The sequence below is a fragment of the Larus michahellis genome, chromosome 8 (assembly GCF_964199755.1).
Source record: "Larus michahellis chromosome 8, bLarMic1.1, whole genome shotgun sequence".
NCBI lineage: Eukaryota > Metazoa > Chordata > Aves > Charadriiformes > Laridae > Larus > Larus michahellis.
The window spans coordinates 8,642,948-8,657,560 of NC_133903.1; positions in this window are offsets into that span (position 1 = coordinate 8,642,948).

A 14,613-nucleotide genomic window follows, 5' to 3' on the forward strand; every position below is an offset into this window, starting at 1 on the left:
GTCCACTAGCTGGAGGCAGAGTTACAGGGGACTGAGGAGCACGACGTCCTGCAGGACACACACCTCGTCAGTGCAAGGATGGTGGCACCTGCTCCTTCATCAGCATCAGTCACACTGGGATCCGTGCCGGGGCGGGAGAGGCGGAAAAAAGACACCTGCTCACCCAAGAGGAGTCAGGAAGCCAGGGGAAGCACAGCCGCAGCCAACAGCTCTCCGGGTAACTTGATTAACTCCCACTGACCATCTTACACTGCGTCCCTCCCTCCCTTGACTCACAGGCTGGACAGAATATTGAAATAATCGGGAATTTCTCTCTTCCCCCACAGGCTGGTGGAGAGGGAGGTTGTGACGTTTGTGATTAAGGTCACAGACACACAGAAAAACCTGTAGCAAAGCAACCTGTCCTGGTTAACAAAACAAAAAAGAAAAATCCACCACAGATGATGCAGCCCCTTAACAACGACAGAGAACAGGGCAGAAGAGCAGAACCGCTCCCAGACGAATCAGGGCCAAAGCTGCCATACCGTCAGATGCCTGTTTCCAAAATATAAGCCTGCTTGCTTGTACACACAGCTGCTCTTGTGTGATTTGCTCGGGGCATAGATCTGTAGCCCTAAACTTTGCTGCTCCATTCAAGCATTCACAGCCAAAGCATTGAGCTTTCGGATGTCTGTGATCCCTGGATACGTTATGTACAAGGACTAGGACACAAGAAGTTCCCCCTTCAGCGCAGAGGCCTCTCTCTGTGGATTTCTTTACATCCCTTTATTCATCCCTAATAGCAAACCTCGTACATTTTCACCTGTAGCTGCTGGTTCTGCTGCCTCTGGGCCAAGCAGAGCTCCCTCTGCCAGCAGTTGTCTTCAGCACAGAGCAGCAGAAGGGTTTTAAAGCAAGTTCCGCAGTCCTACGGATTAGTTTTATTTGCAGAGCAGCTTTAGTACAGGATAAAAGGTTTCTCTCAGAGAAAAATAAACCAGAAACTCTTCTCCAGGTGCACATGGGACATTTCCAACCCATAATCAGGGTGCAATGAACCTAATCAGCTTCAAGGCACCCACCTGGCCAGGACATGGGAGGGAGGGGAGGTGACACGGAGTCTAGTCCCAAGTAAAACCTCCAGACGGCACACGCAGGAGGTGCAGGGGCCCCGACAACAACTGCTGCGATCTACTGACCCACTCCCGTCACGCACGATTGCTGACTGGCGTAGACAAACCCTGAACACGCTGACACCAAACCTACCTCTCCAGCTGGCATCCCCAGACACTTCGAATACAGAATCCGCTGGTAGTCGTCTTACTCCCCCCCCAAATCCAGCTATAATTTCATCTTGCCCTTAGCCCCGCCACGTTACCTCGCAGTGCCATACAACCACGTCTGGCTTTGCTCTGCTGACGTCGCCTGCAGATCTCCTAAGCTTTTTCCTTCTTGTTTCTGATGTTGTAACAAATGCCTTCAGAAAGAACAGGTTTTTCCCACGGCAGTCTCAGAGGAATATTGATTATTGTTTGTCCTCATCTATAACCTCATTCGCAAGAAACCAGTAGTCCATTTTTTCAAAATCATAGACATTTAAGACTGTAAAGGACAGAAGACAACTGAATATTGTCTTTCGTGTAATAACTTTTCCTGTTATTATGACTGTCACTTTCCTATGACTGTCCCATTCCCTGCTCTGGTTGTCCCATTTCAGACCAACGAGAATCAATTCTTTCAGCCTTTCTCTGTGAGCCACATCTTTTGGGACTCTCAGCATTTTTCTTGAAATTCTCCAGTGCTTCACCAATTTCTCTGTATTTTTCTTAGAAGTAATACATATTTCATTATTTTTTTAAAAAATAAAAAGTATTTTTATTCCCTGACATCAGATGCAGGGGGAACAATTATACCCAGGCCTATACAGGCAACACTCACGTTGATGCATCCTAAAATGATAACACTTCGCTTTTTGGCAACAGCAGAGCATTATCACACCCACATCCTTTCCTGCAAAAGTCTTGCCTTGCCAAATATTTCATATATATATATGTGTGTGTATATATATATGTATTTCTGCTTTTGATTTCTCATTCCTGTACAGAATTTGGACTTTTCTATATTGACTTCCTTTCTTCTGGTGTAGGCCCCCTTTCTGATTCTAATTGTGCCCTGGGGACCACTTAGGCTCTCACCGACATGAGATGGCCCAGATTTATATGATTTATAAGTCTATAGGCTCTGCCCTCATCCACATCAGTGTTTGTTAGATCCCCAAATTTCCTATATTAAACAAACCATTTCTCCAATAATTTGCTTTTCTGATCTTTGTCTCAACTCCTCTTGTGTAAGGCAGTCCACCGAGCAGAGCAGAAGTAATGTTATCTTTGTGGGAGTGCAGCTTTATTTCGCTGCCATGAGGCCGAGTGCCACGGGGAAATTCCACGACTGGAGGGAGATGCGGAGGATGGCTCCATGCAGCAACACCGGTAACAGCATCCATCAGCCTCCTCATTGCAAGTCCCCACCCATTTACTGCCGTTGTTTAGCACCTCTCTGAAACCCAGCCGTGCCCCTCGGCTGTGGCTGGACCAAACCGTGCTGGGAGGGTCCCTGCCCGGGCGATGAGGCAGGGCACGCTCCAGCATCCCAGCCCTGGGGATGTTCCATACCCCAGGTAATGACACCAGGGCTTTTGCCCCAGCAGGAATCAGCCTCACGAGCAGTTCTGTGGAACTGAAGGACCAAGATGAGGCAAAAATTGTCACCGTGTCCCATGTTTCTGCCACTACTAACTCACACTTCCCCTTGCGAAGGTGGCAGTGGACGTACATTACATGCATCATCACTGCAGCTATTTTTACCGCACAGAAATTAGCCCAGCAGGAATTCAATTCCATTAAATTCCATTATTCTGAGAAGGGAAACTCGGTGCTGACTTCAGAGAACAGCGGCCACAAAACCTGCAGAAAGGCTCAGAAAGGACAGAAAAGGAAACAGCCGCTGGGGAGGGGTGGGAGGACACCGGGTGCCTGCAGGCAAGCTGCTCCCAGCCATCCCGACACCTCTGCCCGGGAAAGCAGCTCCCTGCGAGGGGGCTGGGCTGCCATCCTTCCTGCCTGCCAGTGCCCCACACGGCACTTGATCTGCTCTGCCAGTCTCCAAGTGATTTGGAGGCGATTTGTGGGTCTGAGCTGCCAACATTAATGGGTCTGTAATGGTGTTGGGGAGGAGAGCACCCACGTGGGCCGGCAGCCCAGGGTGCAGCACCAGCAATCAGGGTGCCCCGAGCCCCTCCACCAGCTGCTGGGCCAGGGACAGCCCGCTCCCTGTGCCCACCACGCAGACCCCAACCATTAAAACCCTCAACACCTTGGACACAAATCTTCCGAGGGCGGCTGACAGCATCCCTCCCAGGGCGGCAGCGTGCTAGATCCAGGCCAAAGAAGGCAGGAGGCTCCAGGGACGCCCGGCAGCCCCAGTGAGGAGCAGGCACTGGGGAGAACTTCGTGCCCCATCCCTCCCACAAGGAAAGCAGAGCACAGGGCAGAGGGGCAACAGGTCCTCAACCCCCACTGAGGGATGTGGGCAGCGCAGGGCCTGTATAACACACCTGAACAACTGGAGATGGGGGGGGCATCTGCATGGGGACGGGACATGGGCTTCTGCACCTTCACCCCCCCATAGCCATCATCCTGGACACCGAGACGGGGAGAACTGGTGGTAGCTCCCCTGCACCAGTATGCCCCTGTGTCAGCAGCAGTGAGACTAGCGTACTGAGACGCGCAGATCTGAGGCCATCTGCGTGCAAAATCACACAGGGAGGAAAGGCTCTTCTCGCTCAGCTTTTCAAAGGGCTGCAGCTCCTGCAGGGCTCCGGAGTTACCTGCATAAGCGAACAGCTCAGGGACCCTGACAAGGGCCATCCTTTCCCAGCCTGACCTCAGCCTGGGTCAAGGTTGCAGCCCTGTGAGCCACAGAAGTTGGTCTAGTAATTCAGACACAACCGAAAAAAAAGCAAAATTGGACTCTGGCAGCAGCTCACTGATGGTAATGATTTGAACCTGGGGCGCTGGCCAGACAAAGTCCTAAGAAGGAGGCTCAGCCACAACATTTTTGGGGCACACTCAGCTTTGCTGGACTCATGCTATACTCGTGACCTCCTCACCTAACAAAAAAAACCTAAAGAAGTGGAAGTCCTTGCTCCGGTGTTTACATTTCCTCATTCAGCATCGCTATGAATTTCCCAGTTTAAACACATACTCATTGAATTAGGGTCATTGCATTTCCACTCTCCACTGCTTGATAGACTTTACTGTTGTCCTTAAAAACAGCTTCAGAGTGCCAGATAATGAGTAGTAACTATATGTGGTCACCTAGGAGACAAGGGAGATTCCCAAAAATCAGTGCCAGAACATGTGGTAATCCACAGCTAATCAAGAAGAAAAAGAGAAGCATTAGACAAGCCCTGTGTTTGTAATTGAGCCACTAACAGTGCAGGCAGCTGCCTGTGAGATTTTGTAGGGGCAAGATGCACAGGATAATGACACGGGATTCCTATAGCCCCCAGGGACAGCCCTGCCCTCACCCTGGGCCCATCACAGAACAGGAAACAGCTTCTTGACCAGAACCAAGCTTTAGGTTTAGATCCTAATATGCAAGAGGCGATTCTTGTTGTTGAAGTTGAAATTCATTCAGCTACATAGAGATACAGCTTTTCTTTCTGTGCACTGCACAAAACATCGTTCACTGGCAGGAACTGCTGGAGCTGATGGAGATCCTTAAGAGGGAGAAAGAGGGCATCCATCCTACCCGAGACACTTCCATCCTTACACATTTCTGCTGATCAGAAGCAGAAGGTTCAGAGGCAAAAGACCAGAGAGCCAAGCTGGTGCACACGTCCAGCACCCAGGGCCAACAGCATCGCTGCGCCTGCACGACACCAGCACGGCTCCTTCTGCGAGGTGTAATGGCAAATGCCTCCAAGTCTCAGGGAAGATCTATCGCTTGGAGGCCCTGAGCAGCTCAGAGCACATGTGTTAAAGAGATAAAATAATATTTTCCTGGTTAGCTCCAACACTTTATTGAATAAAGTTTAAAATCTTCACCCTGACTCAATCCATCTGTGCAGGTGTCATAGTACTTTCATTTTTAGTTTGGAGAGGAAGGAAACGCAGGGTGAGCAGATAAAGCAGTTGCCTGATTTGAATTTCGCTTCTATCCCATAACTCTTTGCAGAGGTCAAGGAGAAAATGACAGGTGGAAAAATGTATCTTGGAATTGCCAACTGGAGGTTTAAGAAGATTCATTTCCAAAGCGCAGACGGCAAGAGAAGCGCAGGACTCACCGGCTGGATCGATAGTGCAGGATGCGAACAGCAAGCACAGCCTGCCAGGACGGGAGCGGGAGGCACCGGCTCCTGCTGCCAGGCGGAAAATGCTCAGTTTTAAACCTGCTTTTTAACATTATGGAGAATGTTCGGTTTCCTTCTCCAAACAGACCATCCCAACAAGCAGCACTCAAGACAGAACCCAGCCCTGCAGCAGCCCAGGGCTCACCCGCTGTCCCTAGGGACCGTCTGTGCAGCCCCATGCCAGGACCTGCTCCCTGCTCCGGGGTACCCAAGCTGAGCACATCCTGGCAGAGGTGCCCAGGGAACCGAGCCGTGCCACGGGGCTGCTCCCGGAGCCCTCCCTGTGCTGCCTGGCACCCAGGTGACATTCATTTTCCACTTTGAACAGAGCAGTATTTTGCAGTTCATGTTTCTGGGAACTGTAAATAAACTTGAATTCACTTGTCATCCGCCTTGGAGATTTACCAACCTTGAAAGTTTTAATTTCAGTAATTAGATAAAACTTTCTCCCTGCACAGGACTGTGGGCTCTGTATATTAATAGAACTTCCTCAAAACAAATGAGAGGTCACTGAAAGCATCAAAAAAGGAGGACAGCAACAACCAATCATTCCCCCACACCAACAAGATTTAGGAGTTAACTACGCAAACATATTCTCGTTGCTCCATAGAGAGAGATATCGGTTGTGACAGAGATATCACAATATCTCTAAATGAACGATTTGTAAGGAGAAGCAGCGCAGGGAGCCAGCCCGCCCTGCCACCTCGGGAGCACGCTGCCAGCCCTTTGATAATTTCAAGGAGGACATGGCACACTGACCTCCCGTGCGGATCTGCCGGAGGGAATCCCAAGGGACTGTGCCTCATGGAAGCCAGGCAGCGCGCAGCATCCCCTGGGCAGACTCCTCTGATACAGCAAAGATACACAAGAGGATCTGGCCTGCAGACCACCTCGGGTACACTCACACGGCCCCCAGGCCTGCCCCAGCACCCCGGAGCTGATACATTATCACTTTTCATCTTGATGTGACCCAAAGCCTTTTCTGCAGCAGTAAGAGCTCTCAAGCCACTGTGCCATGTGTCAGGGTACACCCCTGGGGCACGTGGAGACAAACACAAGGAGGGAGCATGTCACTGAGGCCAGGGAGTTAGCATGTCCTGGAGCCTAAACAGAGGCACCCCAACCCCAAGAAGAGCAGTGCCACCACTGTGGTTGTCCAAAGGAGAGATGCTGGGGAGGACCACGCTAATGGTGCTTGCATGCACCAGGTGCTGCATCCCCACAGGGGTCCTGGGCTCCCCATGGCCACGAGTGCCTGGGCGCCCCATCATCCCCTGTGCTGGTACGTCTCAGGGCAATGCGGGCTCTTGGAAAGTGCCTTCCTGGGCTCAGTCGACCGCTGGAAGCGGTTACCAGCAGCAGCTCCCTTCCGGAGACAGCCAATTTTCCCATCGGCTGTGACAGGTTTCGGAGCTGCAGCTCGGCACAGACATCTTGTATTCAGCACAAGGACAGAATCCCTTTCACACGTTTCAGTGCTACCAACCTGCTTATGCAGCCCTGTCACCAGCACATCCCTGAGCCTCCCCAGGATTTAGAAATAGCAATCATGAGGCCTTTTTTTCTTCCTCTTGTACAAGGAGCTTCCTGAGACGGTGCATACATATACACGCATACCTTGCTGGGGGAAGAATTGTGCCAAAGAGGTTTCGCATCTATTTCTGAGTGCAGCCCTGACTCCAGCCCAGGGATGGCTCTGACCCCTGCGTGTGGCAGAGTCCCGCTGGCTGCATTAGTGCCGATGCTCCTGGGAAGATGCTGCGGGTGAGCTGTCAGCAAGCCAGGGTCACTGCCACTGCTGTCTGCGGGCATCAGAAGGGAGCCCCAAGCGGCTCTACCAGAGGGGATGGCACTTCACCCCCTGCCACCCCAGGTGCCATCGCACCCTTTGAGGTTTTCAGTCTGCTCTTCAACACTCCACAGCACTGTTGAGTCCTTTCCTGGTGGCACATAACTATGTAGCTATACCACTCACCATCACCTGTGTTAGTCAAAAGCAGGAACTCTGATGGCACATTTGTCTGCAGGGACAGGCCAGGCCTTTCCCGGCTTTTCCAGGGCTATAACACAGCACACACTCACAGGTGCGCACACAGGGCATTGCTCCATCAGAAGGCATCAGCCTCTCCAGCACAGCGCAGAGTGCCCCGTCCCACCTCGCTCTTTGAGGCTCTTCCTCAAACCTCCGGCAGCCCCATCCTTGTGCGAGCGCGTGCACTGCCAGCAGCAGTGCTGGACACACGGACACACCTCACCACCCATCTGCCACCCCGTGCTCTTGGTCCTCGTCACCTCACCAGCACCGCCAGCTCCTCCCTCATTTCCACACAACGCTTTTGGCTTTGGTTTATTTGTGGTCACTGAGCCCTACTGGGGGGGGCGGGGGGTAAGTCACAACCATACCCCTGCTAACAAATCGCAGGTGCTCCATTCCTGAACAGTGCAATAATTACGCAGGTTTGGGTCCCCGCAGAAAGTCTCACGCTGGCATGGCTCAACCTGTGAGGGTTTTTGCCGTGTCATTCCCTGAGCACGGAGGCCAATGGTTTAATATTGTCATTTCTTTTAGATTGTAATGCTCTCATTTTAGCACAGCAACTTATTTTTAATAGAGTTTGGAAAGATTTTTTTGTATGTCTTCACTTCTACTCCAAGGATGTTTGCTCTCAATTTATTTCTGCTCCTCTTATCTTCCCAACAACGGCATCTCTTGTTCCAAGTCCTGCTCATTTTCTGCTCCTTATTGTGATTTTTCTTTAATTTCATCTTGTTCCCACACTTCCCAATCACACATTTCATCACTTCTGCTTCCCTATTGCCAACAATATGTGATTTCTTTATCTTAATTGTATCACCCAGTCATCTGGTTCCAGGATGGCATCTCTTTACCTCACAGTGCAGTCCCTTTAATCATTACTGCTTCTGGCATGTATAATAATAGCCGAGACAAGCTGTTAGCTTTCACCTCCCAGTTACAGTCACAAGCTTTTTTTTCATGTAAGTCCTAATGACAACACAAACTGAAAACCCTCCAGACATCACTTCATACAGACTGCAAAAGAAACCCACCACTCCACGAGCTCCTCTGAGCTCCCAGCTGAGCAGCAGGGTGATGTGCAAGATCAGCCCTTGGGGAAGAGGAGCCCTTTCTGAAGGATCAGGCCCAACTCCTTGCAAGGAGCCCGGGAGCAGAAGTCCCTGCACACCATCCTGGATGGCCACGGCACTGATTTCTGCTGCCTGCTCCCTTACTTGTTCCTGGGGGTGTCACCTTCGCATGGAGCCTGGGCTTTACTCAGTCCCCTGCCAGGGGGGCTGGTGATGGGCAGAGCTCTCCGTGAGTGGGGGAAATGCAGCCTGGGACACGCTTTTCCTCCAATCAGTCAGGCTACGCCTCTCTCATGCCCACCTACCCACAAAGAGACAAAGCTCCACATCCTTCAAACTGAAGGAGAGTAGATTTAGATTGGATATTAGGAAGAAATTCTTTACTGTGGGGGTGGTGAGGCACTGGCACAGGTTGCCCAGGGAGGCTGTGGCTGCCCCATCCCTGGAGGTGTTCAAGGCCAGGCTGGACGGGGCTTGGAGCAACCTGGTCTAGTGGGAGATGTCCCTGCCCAGGGCAGGGGGGTTGGAATGAGATGATCTTTAAGGTCCCTTCTGACCTGAACCATTCTATGATTCTGTGATCCTTGCCAGCTAGCCCCTCGCCCAGCAGAGAGGACTCATCACCGCCACTGCCCTTGTCTGGAAGGTCCTTCTCCCACCAAGCTGTGGGACTTAGTGCCAAGTGCCTTTGCTTGATGCATGGCAGAAGTTACTGACTAGCTGCACCGTGTGGGGTGAGATGTCTTCACCTGGCTGTCTCCAAATACACCAAGGTCCTGGCATCACCAGGTGCTCCGGATAACCAGCTGCACAGGCTGCTACTTGCAGTGCCCTCCCCAGCTCAGGTCTCCATCCAGCTCTTCAGTCTATAGCACTCAAAGCCCCCACGCAAAGTTTTCCAATTACTCATTCATGTTTAGAGCATCTTCAGCATTTTGGGGGGGATCCACCTCTCCAGCCTCAGTAGCTCCAGGAAAAGGCAGAGAGCTGTGAATGCACTGCAGTTTATCAGCAATAAGAAGTTGTACATGCGGGTAGGAATAATATTGATACTAAGAACAGCTTAAATGCCACTGCAGAAGCTAGCACAGTGTAGAAGGAGTAGCTGCGTGTGTCAGACTCGGCACCTCTGTTCGTATTCTGATGCGCAAGCACTGCGCAGAAGGTTAGCGAGAACCTGGCTCACACAGAGAGGAGCATTTTACACATGTCAGAGGGTATCGAGGTGCCAGCTATGAATCAGCAGAGGAGAATATCTGGGCACCTGATTTGCACAATGGTAGAATTGAATAGGAGCTTGAATAATATAGGTCAAAAAAAAAAAAAAAGAGAGGCTGGAGTGTGGGGGATTATGCAGCAGGAAAATCTGACAAAAGGAGTTATTTACTCTAGAGAAAAGCCATTGATACAAGGTACCGTGTTTTGTATTTGTCAATGTAAAGTGATCCTTGCTGATCTATCAGAGGTCTCTAGACAGGCCCATGCTAGAGGTCAGCAGCTCAAGTGGAGGAGGGATGTGCCCTGTCAGCTCTCCGGGGCGAGGGCTGTTCCCGTGCTCCTGTTGTACCCTGTACAACAAGGCTGCAACCACAGCATCCAGGCAAGATGCTGCTGCAGGTCAACAAAATTAACTGCTGTATAAAAACTGTGATATAAAGAGCAGTAGTCAGAAAAGAACTACTCTGTCTCTTGGTGTTGCTACAGGGTTGATTTATCCCCTAAAGCAACTGTACGTTTAGGGTTCAAAAGTATAGCATATCATAAGCATAACCACTCAGAAACCTGGGTAGAGATGGAGCACGGAGCAGGTGCCAAGTATTTCCAGAGCTAACAAGTCCATCACCTGCTTCAGGATGAAGAACTACATGTAGGAGACAAAAGGAGAGGGAGTTTTTATTAAGCGGTAAGAAAGCAAGCAGATGCTGTGCAGTAGCTGGAACAGAAGGACGGCACTGACTGACCCAGATGTCTGCGCATTTATGTACAGAGAAGGAAAACACACAAAGAACTAAGCAAGGCTCTAGAGTAGTGGCAAATTTGTTTAACGGCCCTGGAAGCCTCACTGCCTCTGCTCCTGCCAAAGCAAGAGAAGCAGTATGCACAGGGTGCGCAGATTCGGAGGACAGGGCCACAGGCTGGTACTGAGCCTCTGTCTGAAGGGTTTCTGCAAAGCAAGGCGAGTATTGTCCAACGTGAGTGAAAAGGCAGAAGGTACAAGTGCTGACAAAGATGTACGAGTGCTGACAAAGACGAACAAGAGAACTATCAAAAGAGACTGTCAGAAACAAGGAGAAGGGGCTTGACCGGTCCCTGGGAAGCACTAGCTATGTGGACACCGACCAAGTGCAAACCCAGCTCTCCACAGGCTGCTGGAGAGAGCTCAGCCTCACGGTGCCAAGACCAGGGAATCCTGGGTCAAGGCATGTCCCAACCCAGAGGAGAAGGCCGGGGTGCAATTTATTTACACCGCATGATCACGGGAAGAGGAATCACAGGAACAGGAAAGTACTGCTTCCCAAAGATTAAGACCAACGCTGAAACAAACAGTCATTGTCCTTCATGGTCTTTCTGATGCATCAAGGGACTGCCAGGACAGGGAGACTTAAGAGCCTGCAGGGCTTTCAGGGAGCAAGGCACAACATAGGACAGTGACAAGCCACCAGAGAAGCGCAGCTATTGGCAGGAGAGCCTCTTCTCCAGCATCCCCCTCTTGCAAACCTGGGCTATGCTTCCTACTGCATTAGAGAAAACCCCCTGTGTTTCCTCTGCTGGGACCTGCCACAGCAAGAGGAGCCAACGGGATGCTCGGAGCTCCAGCGGTCCTAAGGAGAGGGCAAGAGGCAGCAGACGCACACGTGGGAACCTTCTATTCAGAAGTCCCCAAGGCTCGACTCTGCTGAACGCGACGGGAAGACCTGCGTGGCAGTAACACTGCTTGCATTCCTCCTTATTCCCATACATTGAGCCTGCGTACTCATGTGGTTTAAATCTTAAGCATTCAAGGCATGTTGATGTATTCAAATATTTCTTCCATGCAAATAAGACTCTATATAATCCATTCCAGGCAGCTATAACTTAAACTGACAGCTACTAAAAACTGGGGGAGACTGCCATGGGCATGACAAACACAGATAACAATACTTAAATGCAAAGTGAAATGCACCAATCGGCTGCCCTGGAAACAGCTGGGGAAAGTCCTCCTGGGCACTCAAAGGTAAAGGAAAGGGTGATTCACCTGCACAGGTCTAGAGCTCAGTGAGCAGGTCAGAGCGCTGGCACTTTAGTTTCTTCCCTTAAAAAGGAGTTGTCAAAGAAGTTGAAAAAAATCAACAAGGCATACTGTCTGAAGCAAAGCGAGAGTCCTCTCCAGAAGGAGCTCTTCGAGGGCACGTTTTCCCCCGAGGAAGAGCTGCCTTCCCCACAGGGACCCACAGCCAGGCAGGATGCCCCCCTGCATCCCCCCAGAGCACACACCCTGCACCACCCCAGCCAGGCTGCACGGGCAGAGCCCGCTGCTCTCCCCCTCTCTGCACTGCTTAAAACCCCCCGCATCTGGCTTTGGCCTTCTGGTGTCTTCTGCCCTGCCTGCTCCCCCACAGCCCTCTCCATCCCTGCTAAGCAGCCCACCAGGGCTGGAGCGGCTCTCTGCTGTGGTCCCCGAGCCATTGCGTCCTGACACAGCCCTACTCCAGAGTAGGGCTTCCCCTGTGCCCAGGCTCGGCCAAATAGACTTTTTAGAGAGCCATCTGTACCCTATCTGCGTATCCATTTGTGGGTAATAAGGCCAGGAGAGACCTGATGATCACCCAGCCTGACCCTGTGCTAAGCACAGGCCATCAGACTGGTCTGGATTAATTCCGGTTTGAACAACCCCAAGTCCTTTTAGAAAGAAAACATTTGATCTTCACTGCAGTATTTCTAGCGAGGAAGAGAACTTAGGTGCGTTGCTCCGGTGCTTAATTACACTCAGTTTCCATTGTGTAGCTTCTTTCTAATCTGAACTTGTCTGTCTTCAGCTGCATCTAGTTAGACAGACCTTTGTCTGCCAGACAAGAGCTGTCTGCCATCAGAGCCCCACTCCCTACATAAGTACTTCTGGGCAGAAGTTAGTTGCTTCCGCAGCCTGCCTCTGATAGAAAATAAGAGATCGCTCTCCTGCAGGCTCTTACCTTACAGCATGATTTCATTCTTTGTAATCATCTCACAGCTCTTCCTAACTCTTCTCTTGCATGTCAGCTTCCACCTTTGCACAGCTAGTAGAACCGGGCACGTTGCTCCAGCCACACCAGTAGGAGATAACCTCTGACTTCTAACTATTCTCTACTGCATCCATGAAAGGAGTTAGCCCTTCCAGCCCAGGTGGAAGCATCCCTTCCTCCCTTGCAGGGTCACCGGTTCCCAGCAAAGCTGTCTCCTTCCTGCATCAACAGTCTGTAAGACTTGGCTTTTCATTTACATTCGTTATCTTCAGCTCTTTTCTTTCACTCGTTTACATCTTTCTCCTAAAATCCTTGCTCCCAAATGATATGCTTCATAAGTTATTTTCAACTTTGTGAAATTAGCCTTTTTAAAACACTGTGTACATCCGTATATGGATTTGGATTTTGCTGTGTTTGTACATAAGAAACATAGTTGGGTCACAACCCCCTGCACCAAAGCTACCTCGAAGGTTCAGTTCAGTGACCAGTCCCTCTCTGTCCAAACAAGGGCTAACACAGAATTCTTAGTTCACTGGCTCAGGAGCTGCATCTATCATGTATGGTTTTTGGAAATGTCAAGGCCATTTTGGTTCTGGTAGCGTGGGACCTCCAGCACACATCACTCCGAGCAAAACATCCCAGGCGAACCTGGTCTTTTCTGTAGATTCTCATGGAGCTGATCCTCCTGCTCTGTCACACATTCCGTTTTTCACACCAAACAGCCACCGCCATCCCACCCCACGCTCAGCACACCAGGACATCCATCTTGCCTGAGATCACCGGCTGCTGAAGTGCCGTTTATGAAGGGGACTGACCTTCCACCCCTTTGCCCACCAGTCTTTCCCAGGGAGGTATAACCCGACGCTTTTCTGGTTGTAGGTTTTCCAATGTTAACTTTCCAGTTAACTTTCCCAGCAGGTCTCGGCAACAACAAATAGCTCAAATTGGCTCTCATAAATGAGCAATTCTGAATCTTCTTGTTTATTACCCAAGCTCCTGGCACTGATGCATACCAATTAAATAACTTTGTTAATGTATCTTTCCTGATTCTTTACAGCACAGACAGGAATGCCTCAAGATCTTATCACCCCTGCTCACAGTCAGGGATTTATAAGCACAGGCAGTGACTCAGATAAAGATATTCCAACTGGTGCATGAAATCATACCAAAGCTCTCCCCGGTCCCCCCACAACAGGCTCCTGCAGCCTTTGGGATAAAAAACTGCTGCTTCAGAGAGAGACGTTGCCCCTAGCTAGATCTCTTTGAGAATCAAAGTTCCCTTCTAATCAAATTGTCATACCAATGACTGTCTTTACCATCATTGTAATTAACCTCCTCACGCATAAAATGCAAATGATCAAAACGTTTCTCTTCTCCAGGGCTCCCTGTGACTCACGCATCTGAGAAGAGTGGTGGTGGGTCCATCCCTGCTGCTGGATGTTTCCACATCTTCTCCTGGCTCTAGCAGGACAGTCTTCTCACAGCCACCTCCTCTCCGCGTGCACCAGCTGATCACCAGCACCACCTAAGCCTGGTGCCTCCTGCCCTGCCTTTTATCTCTTCTTATGGAAGGAAGAAAGGGGGAAAAAAAACCAAAACCACATCCCCTCACAAACAATTGGTCACTGGTCTTAGGAGGGGTGGGGAGAGCACAGCGGTGAGGCCAATGATTAGGACAAGAGCAGCACCACCTGCCCCAGTGAAGCCTGCGGAATGGGCACAAGCCAGGTGATGCACAAGAGCTGCTCCAGGACAGACCCAAATTCTCCCTGCGGACGGGTGCTACCCACCCCATGCTGCGGGCAGGGTGAGCCAGGGTGGGCAAAGCACATCTCCCCTTTCACCTCTGCTTTTGCTAAAGCTCCCCTTTGGTATGATACCTCCACAGGTTACTCTGAGCCTTGCTTGTCCAGA